The sequence below is a fragment of the Pogoniulus pusillus genome, chromosome Z, assembly GCF_015220805.1.
Source record: "Pogoniulus pusillus isolate bPogPus1 chromosome Z, bPogPus1.pri, whole genome shotgun sequence".
NCBI lineage: Eukaryota > Metazoa > Chordata > Aves > Piciformes > Lybiidae > Pogoniulus > Pogoniulus pusillus.
The window spans coordinates 8126749-8144955 of record NC_087309.1 but is presented as its reverse complement, the minus strand read 5'-3'; the positions used below and the strand labels follow the sequence as shown (position 1 = coordinate 8144955).

The 18207-nt window shown below is 43.9% G+C and overlaps 1 protein-coding gene across 1 annotated transcript in view; it reads right to left on the bottom strand.

The window, feature by feature from the left end:
* Positions 1 to 18207, bottom strand: part of LIFR (LIF receptor subunit alpha) — a 67518-nt gene that overhangs the window by 39566 nt on the left and 9745 nt on the right. Inside the window, exon 2 of the mRNA XM_064176625.1 lies at positions 16760 to 16852. The gene's annotated coding sequence lies outside the window, so the exon portion shown is untranslated. The remainder of the gene's footprint in view (positions 1 to 16759; positions 16853 to 18207) is intronic.

The following is an 18207-nucleotide window of genomic DNA, read 5'->3' as shown; positions in this document are numbered from 1 at the left end:
AACCTGGTTGATTCCTGGGAGTCAGATGAATGAAACGACTGATTTCTGTTTGTGATGCATGTGTAAATTACACCTGTCTGTGAGTACCTCCTCAAAGGCCAGTTCTGGTTTGCAGAAAAGGATAAAAAAGCCAATTTTTATATCAAAAATCACTTGACAGTCCTGTGTCAGGTAGCAGAAGCCAAGGGGAAAAGAAAACTTGAAAAGGGAAAACACTGATGCCACTTTCAGAGGCAAAATCACATCATTAAGCTGATTAAATCCCAACCTCTCGCTTTCTAAACACTTTATCTTTTTCACAGTGTCACAGTATTATCAGGGTTGGAAGAGACCTCATAGATCATCAAGTCCAACCCTTTACCACAGAGCTCAAGGCTAGACCATGGCACCAAGTGCCACGTCCAACCTTGCCTTGAACAGCTCCAGGGACAGCGACTCCACCACCTCCCCGGGCAGCCCATTCCAGTGTCCAATGACTCTCTCAGTGAAGAACTTTCTCCTCACCTCCAGCTTAAATCTCCCCTGGTGCAGCCTGAGGCTGTGTCCTCTCATTCTGGTGCTGGCCACCTGAGAGAAGAGAGCAACCTCCTCCTGGCCACAACCACCCCTCAGGTAGTTGTAGACAGCAATAAGGTCACCCCTGAGCAGCTCCCTCAGCCTCTCCTCGTAGGGCTGTGCTCAAGGCCTCTCACCAGCCTCATCACCCTTCTCTGGACACGCTCAAGCATTTTGATGTCCCTCCTAAACTGGGGGGTCCAGAACTGAATAAGACTGTGCAAAATCTGTTGGGTTATGCTATGTTGACAAGGCAAACTCAGCAACTACATGTGTGTGTGGTTTAAGAAAATCTGGTTTTCTGAACACTCAGTACATAGCTTACTGAGTTGTCCTTCTACTGCAGAAGTTTTAAGGGTAACATCACTGCAATGATTTACAAGAAATTTGAGTCATACCAAATTCTTCTAACACAGAGAGATATAATTTCAGTTTCAGAGTCAGGCACTGAAGAAAACCTATGTACTTTCATGAAGAGCATGATGAGTGTCTTGCAAACCACAATCTTAGGCAATAAATGTAGACTCACTGGTTCTTCTCATGCACATTTTATAGTTTGGTGAAAAGTTTGAAGTTTAAAGCTTCATGCCATGTACTTAAACACAATTAGTCTTGAGAACAGATCCCCATTTATAGGATCATTTTAATTATGAAGCTACAAAATAATTGAAGCCATTTAAAAATAGGAGGTTAACTTTCTTTGGACGAATGATGCCTTCAGTTGGTTCAAGACTAATTCAAACAAGGCACAGAGGTATTTCTTTACCCTGGAGGGCTAGCAGAAGCATGCTGAACTCTAGACAGATGTGCTCTTAATATGAATAGGATGATATAATAGTCAAAGATGTTTCTTTAAGACAAGAGAGATCAACATCATAGAATAAACCGGGCTAGAAGTGATCTTGGAGGTCACTTCCAACCTGGTTGATTCTATGATTCTAACATCCTTAGAAGAAGGCAAAACATTGATTGCAGCTCTCTGGAGTGTGACAGGAGCAGGAATACAGCAACAAGTAGAGTAAATCAGTAAGAATTTTTGAGAAGTGATAAAGAAAGCATGGGACTACTCTCCTCACCAGAAAGAACACCTGTAATTAAACCATTTAACAGCTACCCATCTTTAAAGACATCAGCAATAGCACATCCCTTAACAATCTCATTTCCTTGTGCAACCTATTCCTGTCACTTCACTGGCTTTATCATTCGTGTTACACAACTACCTCTCCCTCCATTCTTAGCACATTACTTTGTCCTATCTCCAGCACACAAAGAACAGTTTATCCTCTGCCTTGCAGCAGCCTCCTACATAAAAGACTGATAGCAGGCCTCTCCTAGCTTCTCCCTTAAAAACACCATTTTTCCTTTTTCATCACTTCCCAGTCTCAGCTTCTAGATTTCTGACCATTCCTACAACTTACCTGTGGATCAAATCTGCTGGATCCTTCTCTTAAAAATATTTCTGCTTCCTGAGGCCTGAGCATCACCACGCAAAATGAAGGAACTTTACTGAAGCAAACCTGTGTTTACACAGCCCATGCTGTATTTGCTTTCTCCCAACATTCAGACCTTGTTGACTCAGTTCCCTCTTGTAATCCAGCCCTGGATACTACTGTATAAAGCTGCTGTGTAACTGTTTGTCTAGCACTTCAGAATTCAATCTCATCTTCAAATGCACTACAGACCTCCTAACTTAACAGTGAGTCTATTGGCACAGCAAATTAATCTTAAAATCCTTGCCTGAAACTGTCTTTCATGTTTGAAAATTCAAAGCAAGGAAAAAGCTTCCTATAAATCTATGCTGAGGAGCAACACTGTATGGTTTGCCATACCAACACAAAAGGCAAGGCATACCAGTCTTCAGTTAAACAACTGCCCATTTTGAAGAGCAGCTACTAAAACTTCCACAGTAACTAAAGCTCTGGTACATGGAGATGTCCCGATTCCTGCTTAGGGTTTCATGCTGTGCAGAGAAAGTACCCTTGCACCTGTAATCAGAAATAACTTTAAATCACTTTTAATGCATATAGGCACCATTAAAATTTTCAGTCACTGAAGCCCTTATTTAAAATAGCTCAATGCCAAGTGTGGACTTTTAGATGACTTTAAAAGGTGCTTTGATGAATACAGTGCATCTACAGATAGGAGAGGGGAAGTATTGCAAGTCAGTAACACGCACCTGGGGAAATAACTGCAGACAGCTTTGCCTCAAACTTTGCCACCTCTAAGGGAGGTTAAAAGTTCCAAGCTGGCAAACAAGGGCAGCATCAGCAACATGCTAAAAGATTATGGTCTAATTGATTGGATAGGGCTGGGTGCTAGGTTGGACTGGAAGATCTTGGAGGTCTCTTCCAACTAGGTTGATGTTAATCACAGTATCACAGTATCATCAGGGTTGGAAGAGACCTCCAAGATCATCAAGTCCAACCCTTTACCACAGAGATCAAGGTTAGACCATGGCACCAAGTGCCACGTCCAATCTTGCCTTGAACAGCTCCAGGGACGGCGACTCCACCACCTCCCCGGGCAGCCCATTCCAGTGTCCAATGACTCTCTCAGTGAAGAACTTTCTCCTCACCTCCAGCCTAAATCTCCCCTGGCGCAGCCTGAGGCTGTGTCCTATCGTTCTGGCGCTGGCCACCTGAGAGAAGAGAGCAACCTCCTCCTGACCACAACCACCCCTCAGGTAGTTGTAGACAGCAATAAGGTCACTCCTGAGCCTCCTCTTCTCCAGGCTAAACAACCCCAGCTCCCTCAGCCTCTCCTTGTAGGGCTGTGCTCAAGGCCTCTCCCCAGCCTCGTTGCCCTTCTCTGGACACACTCAAGCATCTCAATGTCCCTCCTAAACTGGGGGGCCCAGAACTGAACACAGTACTCAAGGTGTGGTCTAACCAGTGCAGAGTACAGGGGCAGAATGACCTCCCTGCTCCTGCTGACCACATGATTCTGTGATCACCAGCCTCTTCAGATTTAACCACTCAAAGAAAAAAAAGAGAGAATACCTGGTATCTGTCCTACTGACTCTTTCATATAATGTATTTCTTGGCTTAAGTGATTGGCTACGATGGCTACAATCAGTATGGCTTCACCAAGGGCTAATCCTGCCTAAACAAACCTGGTGGCCTTCTATGAACAGGTCACAACATTCACAGATGAGGGATGCGCAACTGATGTCATTTACCTGGACCTGAGCAAGGCCTTCAGCACTGTCATGCACCACATCCTGGTCTCCAAGCTGGCATCACATAGGTTTGATGGGTGGACCATCAGATGGAGAACCAACTGGTTTGATGGCTACACCCAAAGAGTGGCTGTCAATGGGTCCATGCCCAAGTGGAGACCAGTGACAAATGGAGTCCCCCAGGGATCAGTCCTGGGACCAGTCCTGTTCAACATCAGCAAGTTTGCAGATGACACTGAGCTGGGGGCAGATGTGACTGAGTTGGAAGGCAGAAGGGCTCTGCAGCGGGACCTTGACTGCCTGCACAGATGGGCAGAGGCCAATGGGATGGCATTCAATAGCTCCAAGTGCAGGGTGCTGCACTTTGGCCACAACAACCCCATGCAGAGATACAGGCTGGGGTCGGAGTGGCTGGAGAGCAGCCAGACAGAGAGGGATCTGGGGGTACTGATTGATACCCGCCTGAACATGAGCCAGCAGTGTGCCCAGGTGGCCAAGAGAGCCAGTGGCATCCTGGCCTGCATCAGGAATGGTGTGGTCAGCAGGAGCAGGGAGGTCATTCTGCCCCTGTACTCTGCACTGGTCAGACCACACCTTGAGTACTGCGTTCAGTTCTGGGCCCCCCAGTTTAGGAGGGACATTGAGATGCTTGAGCGTGTCCAGAGAAGGGCGACGAGGCTGGGGAGAGGCCTTGAGCACAGCCCTATGAGGAGAGGCTGAGGGAGCTGGGATTGGTTAGCCTGGAGAAGAGGAGGCTCAGGGGTGACCTTATTGCTGTCTACAACTACCTGAGGGGTGGTTGTGGCCAGGGGGAGGTTGCTCTCTTCTCTCAGGTGGCCAGCGCCAGAACAAGAGGACACAGCCTCAGGCTGCGCCAGGGGAAATTTAGGCTGGAGGTGAGGAGAAAGTTCTTCACTGAGAGAGTCATTGGGCACTGGAATGGGCTGCCCGGGGAGGTGGTGGAGTCGTCGTCCCTGGGGCAGTTCAAGGCAAGGTTGGATGTGGCACTTGGTGCCATGGTCTAGCCTTGGGCACTGTGGTAAAGGGTTGGACTTGATGATCTGTGAGGTCTCTTCCAACCTTGGTGATACTGTGATACTGTTGTTGGTGATATGGACAGTGCCATTGAGCGCAGCCTCAGCAAGTTTGCTGACGACACCACACTGTGTGGTGCAGCAGACAGCCTGGAGGGAAGGGATCCATCCAGAGGGACTTGGACAGGCTGGAGAGGACGGCACAAGCCAACCTCAGGAGGCTTAACAAGACCAAGTGCAAGGTCCTGCATCTGGGTCAGGGCAATTCCTAGCACAAATCCAGGCTGGGCAGTGAGTGGTTGGAAAGCAGCCCTGAGGAGAGGGACTTGGGGATGCTGCTGGATGAGAAGCTCAACAGGAGCCAGCAGTGTGCACTTGCAGCCCAGAAAGCCAACCAGAGCCTGGGCTGCATCAGGAGAAGTGTGGCCAGCAGGTCAAGGGAGGTGATTCTTCCCCTCTGCTCTGCTGAGACCCCACCTGGAGTACGGCATCCAGTTCTGGACCCCTTATTACAAGAGGGATGTGGACATGCAGGAGCATGTCCAGAGAAGGGCCACTGGGATGCTCAGAGGGCTGGAGCAGCTCTCTTGTGAGGACAGACTGAAAGAGTTGGGGCTGTTCAGTCTGAAGAAGAGGAAGCTTCCAGAAGGCTCACTGTGGCCTTCAAGGATCTGAAGGGGGCCTACAAAAAGCTGGAAAGGGACATTTTAGGCTCTCAGGGAGTGACAGGACTAGGGGGAATGGAGCAAAGCTGGAGGAAGTTGTTGAGCACGAGAGTGGTGAGAGCCTGGAATGGGTTGCCCAGGGAGGTGGTTGAGGTTCCATCCCTGGATGTGTTTAAGGCCAGGCTGGATGAGGCTGTGGCCAGCCTGATCTGGGGAAGGGTGTCCCTGCCCATGGCAGGGGGGTTGGAACTGGATGATCCTTGTGATCCCTTCCAACTCTGACTGATTCTATGAGTTTAAGTGGTTCTGTGTTTCTTTTATTTTAGAACATTGCTGACCAAATACTTGATTCTCTTCAGAGGTTTAAAAAAAAAAAAAGAACAAGCACTTCCTTGGTTAGTTGTAACAGATCAGGTCTCTAAGCATAGAAGTTCTCCAAAGCTCTTTTCTGCTTCTGAGTTTTCTAGTCTCCAAATGTATTTCATTGTCAAATGCTTAGAAACCACTCTGAAAACAAACAAAACAGATTAAAAAAAAAATAAAATTTAAATCCTTCTGGCCCATTTTCTATCTGCAGTTTGATCTGCCAGTTACAACCTTCCAGATTTGCTTTTATAAGAATTGTAACATTATTAAAGGCATTTTGTGTTCTATAAAACAGATACCTAAAAAGAAGCTGTTTAAAAGTCAGGATTTATTTATTTTCTTTAATACAAAAGGCTTAGGGAATCTCTTACTAGGTGAAACCATGAAACATGCAAAAATGTATGCAGAGAGCATAATTTAAGCAGCCTTTTTGCCCATAAAATTTTTCATTACAGTTTGGTGGTTTTTTTTTTTTTCCTCCTCATGCAGTAAAAGGTATCATCATAATAACTTATCAACAAATGGAATACTAAAAGCTCTTGAGAATTATTATGATACATCATACCACCACAAAATGCAGAGACTGATGTCAGACAGCATTTCTGGCAAAACCCAACAGCCATCATCCCAAATGCAGCCCAGCAGAAAGGCAGGTGCCAACTACGTGCCTAGAACAAATCATGACTGTTAGAAGAAAAATTGTTCTGCTTTGCAGGTGGAAAACTCTCGTTCTACTTGTCTCTGTCCAAAGACACTGATTTAACCTTCTAAGTCAGAGAAAAACACACCCATATCCAAATAAAAATGCATATATCAAATTACACATCCTGCAATTGCCAACAGAAAGCTTCCGAAAAAATTCCCCTATCTGTAAGGCTGTGACCAGAAGTACACATTTCTGGGAAACCAAGCAAATTGCCAATACAGCTGACAGTAAAGACAATGAGCACAGAAACAGAAGATGAACTGGCTTTCCTTAGAAAAGCTCTGCTGATCCCACAGCCTTCAGTCTTTGACTTTAAAGCTAAGTAACAAAAAAAAAAAAAAGAAAAAAAAAGAAAAAAAAAAAAGAAAAAAGAAAACAAAACTGGAAGTAGAATTAGTAAGATTTATTCAAGGGGGTTTGGCCAGTGTTCAATAGAGTACATTCTTCCACCTCCTTAAAAAAATTCCCAAACTTGAGACAATCTCTCATTAGTATCTAAATGCAGGCTTTCCCTCTCTGTTTTATAACATGGCACTAATCCACATTATAAAAGATTCTCAGGACATGAATCACTAAAACTCGTTTATAAATGAAGGCTGAATCCCATTTGGGAATCTGGCTTTCTCCAGTTCTGAAGAATTAATATAAGAATCTGCCATTTCTCTTGTTGAAAGCTGATAAAATAATTAAAGTTGCCTATCTGCACCACAGGCACTCTCCTAATCTGCAGCACAGGAAAAGGAAACAAAGGCAGAGTGTTAAGATAATATACAGTAAATGTGTACGAGTGCACGAGGCCAAATTTTCAGACCTTCAAGAAAAACTCTGATTTTGTTTTTCTTTTCTATCAAACACAAAGACTAAAACTTCTTCCTCTCTGCTTCCTCTAGATGACAAACAGATGCTGGAACACCACCACGGGTACCAACCTGCAGCCACCTCAGTCTGCTTCTGCTCAACAAGATGAAGTGAGATGACAGGACGAAACACATAAGCTCAACACAAGGATCAATATTTCCAACAATTTGTTTTCTCCTAGTCACAAGCACCAACCACAAAGGCAAGCATTTTGGCAAGAAATTTTACCAACAAGAGCAGAGGTGCACCTCGGTCGTGGTAAATATTTCACCTGGCTCAGTTTAAGCCGAGAAACCAGCTGCCTCCACTTTCCAATATTCCCAGATATTCCAGAAAAGCCTGGATGAGGCACTTAGTGCCATGGTCTAGTTGATTGGATAGGGCTGGGTGCTAGGTTGGACTGGATGATCTTGGGGGTCTCTTCCAACCTGGTTGATTCTGTGATTCTGATCCCAGTACTGTAGAACACTACAGAAATACCAATAATTAAGCTGCAGACCGAGAAAGCTGGTGGATACTTACAGGCAGAGGTTAGCATGAGAAGGACCTTCACTTAAGAAAAGGAGAGAAAACTCACTCTCTGCATGAGAGAAGAGAAAACTCACTCTCTGCATGAGAGAAGAGAAAACTCACTCTCTGCATGAGAGAAGAGAAAACTCACTCTCTGCATGAGAGAAGAGAAAACTCACTCTCTGCATGAGAGAAGAGAAAACTCACTCTCTGCATGAGAGAAGAGAAAACTCACTCTCTGCATGAGAGAAGAGAAAACTCACTCTCTGCATGAGAGAAGAGAAAACTCACTCTCTGCATGAGAGAAGAGAAAACTCACTCTCTGCATGAGAGAAGAGAAAACTCACTCTCTGCATGAGAGAAGAGAAAACTCACTCTCTGCATGAGAGAAGAGAAAACTCACTCTCTGCATGAGAGAAGAGAAAACTCACTCTCTGCATGAGAGAAGAGAAAACTCACTCTCTGCATGAGAGAAGAGAAAACTCACTCTCTGCATGAGAGAAGAGAAAACTCACTCTCTGCATGAGAGAAGAGAAAACTCACTCTCTGCATGAGAGAAGAGAAAACTCACTCTCTGCATGAGAGAAGAGAAAACTCACTCTCTGCATGAGAGAAGAGAAAACTCACTCTCTGCATGAGAGAAGAGAAAACTCACTCTCTGCATGAGAGAAGAGAAAACTCACTCTCTGCATGAGAGAAGAGAAAACTCACTCTCTGCATGAGAGAAGAGAAAACTCACTCTCTGCATGAGAGAAGAGAAAACTCACTCTCTGCATGAGAGAAGAGAAAACTCTCTGCATGAGTCTTCCTGACTTGGGAAGGGCGATGCATGAAGGCTACACACAGAGCAGGGATTAGAAAAGTTCGAACTAATTTGCTTAAGAGATCCATAACAGGCACCACAATTGAAGGGTGATTTTATGAAAGCATTTTGTACCCATTGGAAGCACAACATACAAACACAGAAAGAACCCAAGATCCTTAGGACTGGGCTTTAGAAAGAAAGGAAAGATTTCAGAAGAACCAGATGTCAAGCAGTTTACTCATAGCAATGTACACAGTTTCGAGGTGGTTTTGGAAAGTACAGTGGAAGACTCCTTCAGATTACTCATGTCAACCAGAAAAAAAAAAAAGGAAAAAAAAAATCCAACAGAACACCAAACAAGAAAAAGCCATGTGGCTTATAGAAACAATTGGAGAGAGTATCCCTCCTGGGACAGTCGGGCTGGAGAGAAAAAAGCAGGGCAATGATACTGAGGAGGCAGAGCATTGAGGCAGAGCAGTGAGCTGAAAGGACAGAACAAAGCAAAGAGAAACTCTAGGAAATTGACTGTTTGTTTTTATCACAATTAAAACTGAACTTATGACATTCTGGGAGTTTTTCAAGCTAAACATACATTTTGCACACTTTGCCTTTTGTTCTCACTTAATTATGCCTGTTTTCAATTAAACCTTATGCCTTTCTCTCTTTTTTTTTTTGACACTGTCCTGCTGGAGTCACTTGCACAGAATATACCATGCAAGAGTGGTCCCCAAGCCAGACGTTGCATTTGATGTTCCTGGCATAAGATTGCCAGAACAAAGACACTTTCAAAAGAAAATTGGGTGTCTGACTCCTGAGTTTGGAAGTCTTTGACCATATCAATTAGTCGCTAAGCACATGGTTAAGTGCAAGCGCATTCATTGCTACTAAGAACACAGCACTGCTCTCCAGATGGCAACAACAGAAAACAGAAAGTCTTCTGAGAAATATAGTGAATCTTAACACTACCAAAAATAGACTAATTATGTTTGGGGATATCTGCAAACCTTGATAATGATTTATTGCTATTAAAGATTACACCCTAAGCCTTATTAGACATCAGAAAAGGACATTAGAGAGGTCTGGATCGCAGTCTAGTGAAGATTGACTTCACTTTGCAGCTATTTCCTCAGGAGGGTCTCTCCATCCAGCTGCAGTTTCATGAGGCTTTTAAGAACATAGTATGCTGAGACCTCATCTCTTCAGAGTGAATAGAACCTGGGCAGCCTGTTCAAAGGTCCTTGCAGGGGTAAGAGGACGGACAAAGCATTATCAGATAAGCCTGACTTCCTTAGGAAGTCAGTTCAAATTAACAAGTACAGATTCTTCTCCCACAGAGGTGCAGATGGAAAACACCTAATCATCTGAACAAAGAACAAAGCAAAGGGGTGAAGGTTAAGGGACACTACTAGCCAAAAGAGAAATTTTGATCTTCTATGCTGCTGCTCTGTGCAAGAGAAGGAAATGGCTGAGTCATTTACACACTTGTACATTAACCCGTTCAAAAAAGTTCTTGATACTTGCTTCAACTAGCAAAATAATACTGCAGTAATGAGGAGTTGACTTAGGTATTTGCATAAATTTGACACAGTTACACACATTTCCTACTGTGTTTGAATTTGGTGACCTCACAGTTGACACACTTCCTTAAATTCTTGCTCTGCCAACACAGCCTGGAGCAAGTACACAGAGCAAAGATGCACAAAGCCCCATTGCTTCTCATATATGAAAAGCACCTCTTATCACAAATGCTATGGCTACGCACTGTGTATTTTCAATACTTAATGCAAGCATGGAGCATACAAACAAATGTACTCATTGAGTGTTTTTTTTCTGCAGTGCATTAATCTAGAGTCACAATAAAATATACACTGAATCATAGAAGCATAATCATAGCATGGTCTGGGTTGCAAGGGACCTCCAAAGGTCATCTAGTCCAATCCCCCCCTGCAGTTAGCAGGGGCATCCTCAACTAGACTGACTGATCTATGTATAGAATCATAGAATCAACCAGGTTGGAAGAGACTTCCAAGATCGTCCAGTCCAACCTAGCACCCAGCCCTAGCCAGTCAACCAGACCATGGCACTAAGGGCCTCATCCAGGCTTTTTTTAAACACCTCCAAGGACAGTGACTCCACCACCTCCCTGGGCAGTCCATTCCAATGCCAATCACTCTCTCTGCCAACAACTTCCTCCTAACATCCAGCCTAGACCTCCCCCGGCGCAACTTGAGACTGTGTCCCCTTGTTCTGTTGCTGGTTGTCTGGCAGAAGAGACCAACCCCACCTGGCTACAGTCTCCCTCCAAGTAGTTGTAGACAGCAGTGAGGTCCCCCCTGAGCCTCCTCTTCTCCAGGCTGCACACTCCCAGCTCCCTCAGCCTCTTCTCACGAGGCTGTGTTCCAGGCCCCTCACCAGCTTTGTTGCCCTTCTCTGGACACATTCCAGTATCTCAACATCTCTCTTGAATTGAGAAGCCCAGAACTGGACACAGTACTCAAGCTGTGGCCTGACCAGTGTTTCCCACTTCTTTACTGCTTGCTGTGTTTTATTGATACATAACTGAAAGAAGGCATTACCCAAATATTCCAAGCATATTTCATTTTCCAGGGTAATGTTCATTTCTGTGTAACACTCGACACAGCAGTCTTCAGGCAAAAAGTCACTGGCTCATATCAGCAATGGTGCTTTACTCAATTTGAAGTTCAAGGGCCAGACCATGTCACTCAGACATCACTAAGAGGGCTGCAGGAAAAAAAAATAATATACTGTTCCTCAGAAGGTTCATGGTATTTACATAATTCTGTCCCTGCTGGTTCCTTTCAGCTCAAATGTCCCTAAAGAAGCTGATCTTATTAATGAAAGAGTTTATTTTCCTTAATCTAGCAACGTCCAAAAAGATATTTTGAACTATATGACCTTTAATCTTCTTTCCATCACAGGAAAAGCCTATTTAGCTTTATAAGAGAACACTGATAATTACTGAAGCAATTCCAAGTGCGTTTTTTTTTTAAACATCTGGCAATGACTTGAAGGTTGGAATCCTTCATTGTTTACACTGAAACCTGTGATACTTGAATTATTTTTAAGGTACAATGAACTGAATCCAAAGAAAGTCTGTTTTGATGTGTACAGACAGCATATAAATAGATCAAATGATGAAATGTGGCTTTCACATTAAATATTATATTGAGAATAATGAGCAAGAGTTATGCAATACCCTTTTAGAGTGAATGCAAAGAATGAGAGCCATGAGATATAAATTGTTCTTTTTCAGTTGTTGTGGGAATGGGCAATTCCTGAAACTACAGATCTGTGTTTCCTGATAAATTCCTGTTGTATTAATCATAGTCATAGAATCAACCAGGTTGGAAGAGGCCTCCAAGATCATCCAGTCCAACCTATCATACTGCAGCATTTTATCATCTGCAAGCTATCCTCCTACCGAGGTGAGCAAATGCTTTCCTCTCTGCTTTGCTCCCAAGTGGGCACTTAACTGCTGCCATTGCCCCTTCAACCTCTCCAAAGAAGGAAGGTGTATAATAAAATATGACATTATCAGAACAAGTCTGTTCATGCATAATTAGATAGTAGATGGCATTTATTTCTTTCTATTCTGTTTTAGTTACACCTTCAGCATTGCTCCCCTCCAGGTTTTTATTTATGCATAACCTCCTTTTAAGGTGGCAAAAGCATAGGAATTAAATTTTCAGTACTGTGAAATACAAATACTAACTTACACAGTTGAGAGGAATCAAGACTGGTCTCTTTCCTAGTCAACTTTCACAAACCCAAGAGGGCCTATTGCCAGGCTAAAAAGAATAAATATTAGCTCTAGCACTTGTGTATTCATGTACACAGACACAGCTACTGGAAACAGATTCACTCTCTCTCACACACACACTCTGGTTCATGGTACTGGTACCTTCTCATACTCCTGCTGTTCCTAGCCTTTATTGGAGCCATGATCCCAAAAGTCATGCAGATACATCTCATCCAGCTGTCTCCTTGTCCATTCTGCTCCTCTCATAGAATCATAGTCATAAAAGGGTTCAGGTTGAAAGAGACCTTCATCTAGTTCCAAATCCCCTACCCTGGGCAGAGACACCTCCTACTAGACCACCTTGCTTAAGACTCCCATCTAACCTGGTCTTGAACACTCTCACATAGATGAAAGGTCTACAAGTCACTGCAAAGGGACTTGGGGCCCATTTGTGGATCAGTTCTCATAGTGGCACAGACAGCAACCCAGTGCCTCATTTCAAACTCATTCATTCATTCATGTCATCCTTTGTACCCTTCTAATAGACTTTGACACCTCCAAAACACAGGCAGCTCAGCTCAGTTTTGTGTACTCCCCCACATCATGCCCTACTCTACAAGCATGCGGCACTCCCCTAACTGTATCACACAACTGAAGTACATTACTGACTGCATTGCCAAAGGCATAAGATGTAATTGTTTTACAATTCAATTAACACCTGGTTTTCCATTTCAAATCATTTAGACTGAGTGTTGCACTTAGGCAGAACATTGTTTTGAAATGAAACATACTAAAACGTTCCAATTTTTTTTTGTTTCTGCTAAGTTGCTTCAAGTCCAATTCAAATGTAGAGAGACCTCTCAGTCCACAGCAGTGGGGAAAAAAAAAAGGCTAAAAAAAATCCAAACTCTTACTCAGCATGCTCCAAATGAGAAGTTTACATCTTGTATGTTGGTTGAATTTATTTGCCTCAGCAAGTTTCTCAGAATCCTAGAATCAACCAGGTTGGAAGAGACCTCCAAGATCATGCAGTCCAACCTATCCCCCAGCCCTAGCCAGTCAACCAGACCATGGCACTAAGTGCCTCATCCAGGCTTTGCTTCAACACCTCCAGGCACGGTGACTCCACCACCTCCCTGGGCAGCCCATTCCAATGCCAATCACTCTCTCTGGCAGGAACTTCCTCCTAACATCCAGCCTAGACCTACCCCAGAACAACTTCACACTGTGTTCCCTTGTTCTGTAGCTGGTTGCCTGGCAGAAGAGACCAACCTCCACCTGGCTACAGCCTCCCTTCAGGTAGCTGTATGCAGCAATAAGGTCTGCCCTGAGCCTCCTCTTCTCCAGGCTAAACACCTCCAGCTCCCTCAGCCTCTCCTCACAGGGCTGTGTTCCTTTCACCAGCTTTGTTGCCCTTCTCTGGACACTTTCCAGCACCTCAACATCTCTCTTGAATTGAGGGGCCCAGAACTGGACACAGCACTCAAGGTGTGGCCTGACCAGTGTTGAGTACAGGGGCAGAATAACCTCCCTTGTCCTGCTGGCCACACTGTTCCTGATGCAGGTCAGGATGCCATTGGCTCTCCTGGCCACCTGGGCACACTGCTGGCTCATCTTCAGCTACTATCTACCAGTACCCACAGTTCTTGATTTTGTTTGATGTAAATGAAGTAGCAGCTCTTCAGCTGTTTTGTGGAGGGTCTCGGAATGGAAAGCACTCTCAGGACATATTTTGCAGAGGACCAAAATACTTCAACAATCTCTGCACCATTAAAATAATGCTCAGTAAAAGGAACAAAGACAAGAAGAAATGAACATTTCAAAATAATACTTAAGATGGCTAGGATCCATATGTATTGTTTGCATGGCTGTAAAATACAATGATGATTTTCTGTCATTCTTTTCAGAACTTAGTAAAAGCAATAAATTGAATCCCTGCACACAACCAAACAGCAAATGCTGAAACAGCAATGTCTCGAAGGCTAAATTTAAAACTACCCATAGAAAATCAAGACTTCTACTAATAGCACACAGAGTGAGTCAATTCCACAAGCCTCTCCTGGCCTAGTTCACACTTAGAGTCAGAAAACAGAACAGAAAATTTTTTCAAAGCCACAACTGAACCTCATCTCACATCTTTGCATTATTTTCACATCTTTCACATGTACCATATATATCACTTTCACTGTACCAACTCTACCTTCCCTTGAAAGCAAGTTTCTCCTCCTGAGAAACTTTTTTCCCCCCTTTCTCTTCTCAAAGCTGACTATAAAAAAAAAGGGGGGAGTGGGGGCTCTGGAGAGGGAAAAACAACCTTGGGTTTTACACACACCAATTATTCCAGCTTTGCTATCTCTGTTTAACAGGGTTCTTCCTTCCTGCTATTATTAGTAAATCTCAAGGTTCTCTCGGCATTGAGCTGGCTGATGTTGCACAAAAGAAGCATTTCTTACTTATCAGCTCTGTCACTAATAAATCCTGTATACCTACACACTGTCGTGGAAAAAACCTCTTCCTGTGGAAGGCTGCTCATCGCATTTTTCATGCGTTGTTGCTGATACTCTTAACTTTTTTGTTTCACAACTCAGCAATGAAGCAGCTATTGTTCCCAAACTGCTGAGCAAGTCCAACTGTGGGAATGAGAGACGTGAAACAATTCTCAACGGTCTCTCTCGTGGCTGCAGATTGAGGTGCCCAGACAGGGCGGGAGAAGGCAGGAGTAGAAGGCAGAGAAGAGACAGATAACTGGACAACTAATATTATGCTGTAGTAATAGGTGACCTGCCTTAGTTTGGTTTTAGTTTCTATTCCAGTATTTCCTTCCTTACGAAAATTTGTGCTCTCCAGGCATTTAATCAGGTCCACCCAGACACACATGGTACATGTCTCACAAGGCCAGGCATTTTCTCACAGATGTACCTGCCTATGGCCAGAGACACCAGCCAAGCCAATGTACATTTCAGGGTTGAAACACCAATATCTCACTTTTTCTTCCTGTTGTGAAATCATAGAATAGAATCATAGAATCAAGCAGGTTGGAAGAGACCTCTGACAACATCCAGTCCAACCTAGCACCCAGCCCTAGCCAGTCAACTACACCATGGCACTAAGTGCCTCAGCAAGGCCTTTTTTAAACACCTCCAGGGATGGCGACTCCACCACCTCCCTGGGCAGCCCATTCCAATGCAAATCACTCTCTCTGGCAACAACTTCCTCCTAACATCCAGCTTAGACCTCCCCCAGCACAACTTGAGACTGTGTCCCCTTGTTCTGTTGCTGGTTGCCTGGCAGAAGAGTTCAACCTCCACCTGGCTACAACCTCCCTTCAGGCAGTTGTAGATAGCAATAAGGTCACGCCTGAGCCTCCTCTTCTACAGGCTAAACAACCTTGGAGAAGAGGAGGCTCAGGGGTGACCTGAGTTGTGACAAGACAGTGTCACTTCAGGAGAAAGGCACTGATAGCCCTCTTGAGGAATTGAGAATGGAGCACAAGTGACTCCCTAGCTGATTAAGGTTTGCTAGGACAGGATCCTGATCTAGCTGGAGATGCCCCTGCTCACTGCTGAGAAGGTGGACAAGAGGATCTTCGAGGGTGCCCTCCAAAATTATGCATTCTATGCATCCTCTTCTACAAAAGCTTGCCTCAACTTGAAGCAAGTCATTAGAACCCACACAGCATTTGAAATTAAGAGCACGTCAGATATCTTTGGAGAGTACTCTCCTTTTCCCAATTCTGCAATTTGTCATTTTGAGAAGCTATACACTGGGTGTGCCCAAGGGTATTTGCAAAAACAAACTTAAATGATAATGCATATGCCATAGAGGTATAGATACCTCATTTGAGAATATACAGAAAGTTGTTGAGTTATGGCAGAAGGAATTAAAACAATCAGAGTGGCATACATGCATTATTAATGCAAGAGAAAATTATCCCTGTTTTCCAAATAAGATTTTTAAAATATCAAAATCATCAGTAAAAAATGCTAGAAATAATTGCACATTATTTGAAAAGAAAAGATCAACTGGAGGCAATTATTACCAATAGTTGTTAAATTCATATTAAAGTTGCCAGTTAAATATCTGGGTTTAGATGGCAGCACTTATCTTCATTCTCAAGTCCCATGAAATGAGCAGCTCAATGCTGTCAGAGATCACCTGTGCTCTATGATAAGAAGCTATGGAGTGCTGCTCATGACTAAACGTTTATTTATGCAAGATAATAAGCCTCAGTAACCACAAACACACACACTGCTTCTGATTTGCAAACACCTAAGTATATGACTAATTCTACCTTCTTAAAAAAAGGTTAGGCATAAACTTACATTTGCAGTGTTGGCAGGAGCCTGTGGCAGGCTTGGTCCTCAGTCTTCAGTATGGGAAAGCTGAATGCTGAAGTGGGCAGTCACATTAAGTACCTGAAATTAAAAGATTCATACAGAATCTATTGAGAGGATTGCTACACTGTAAGATCATTCAGAAAATATGTGGAATTAAAAATATACATTCTGTGTCGAAGTGTGTAGAGAGGAAAATGAGCATTACTTTGCTGAAAGCCTGTTAGTGATCTAATTCTACCAGCAGCTATTTTAACTCTGAGTGCTTGCTCCTGGTTTCCATATGCAGTAATCACTGCCCTAACTTCAGCTCAGAGTTACCTTCCAATTAGCAAGCATGCATACAATAGGGCAAAAGATAACAGAGAAGAATGTAATGCTATCATGTACACATACTCTGTTATTAACACCAGCTATACCCACCATAGAATCAACTAGGTTGGAAGAGACCTCCAAGATCATCCACTCCAACCCATCACTCAGCCCTAGCCAGTCAACTACACCATGGCACTAAGTGCCTCATCCAGGCTTTGCTTCAACACCTCCAGGGACAGCGACTCCACCACCTCCCTGGGCAGCCCATTCCAATGCCAATCACTCTCTCTGGCAACAACTTCCTCCTAACATCCAGCCTAGACCTCTCCCAGCATCACTTGAAACTGTGTCCCCTTCTTCTGTAGCTGGTTGCCTGGCAGAAGAGACCAACCCCCACCTGGCTACAGCCTCCCTTCAGGTAGTTGTAGACAGCAATGAGGTCTGCCCTGAGCCTCCTCATCTCCAGGCTGCACACCCCCAGCTCCCTCAGCCTCTCCTCACAGGGCTGTGCTCCAGGCCCCTCACCAGCTTCATTGTCCTTCTCTGGACACATTCCAGCGCCTCAACATCTCTCTTGAATTGAGGAGCCCAGAACTGGACACAGTACTCAAGGTGTGGCCTGACCAGCGTTGAGTACAGGGCAAGAATAACCTCCCTTGTCCTACTGGCCACACTGTTCCTGATCCAGCCCAGGATGCCATTGGCTCCCACTCATTAGTGGAAATATGGGGAACCAAACAGAAAACATTCAAAGTATCAATTATCACATTTCTCAAGAAAACAAACACGCAGAAGTCACTGAAAATAAAGGAAGTACATGTGACTTCCGTATGGATGAGGCTACTTTACAAAAGCACTAGATCCAACAGCACAGGAGACAGAATTAGCCATTCATTAGTAATGGAAATGGTTTCATTCAGTACAAAGTCGATTTATACACAGGATCAAATGATTACCTACAACAGTTGGGGTCTGAGAGATCTTCTGTTGTTGCAAAGCCTGAAACAATGCAGCTATTTAGTTCAACAAGGCTACCTGATCAGTTTTCAACTACTTACACACATAAAGGATTTCACTATAAACCATGATATTTGAGATATGAGAGTCAATGCCACTGAAAA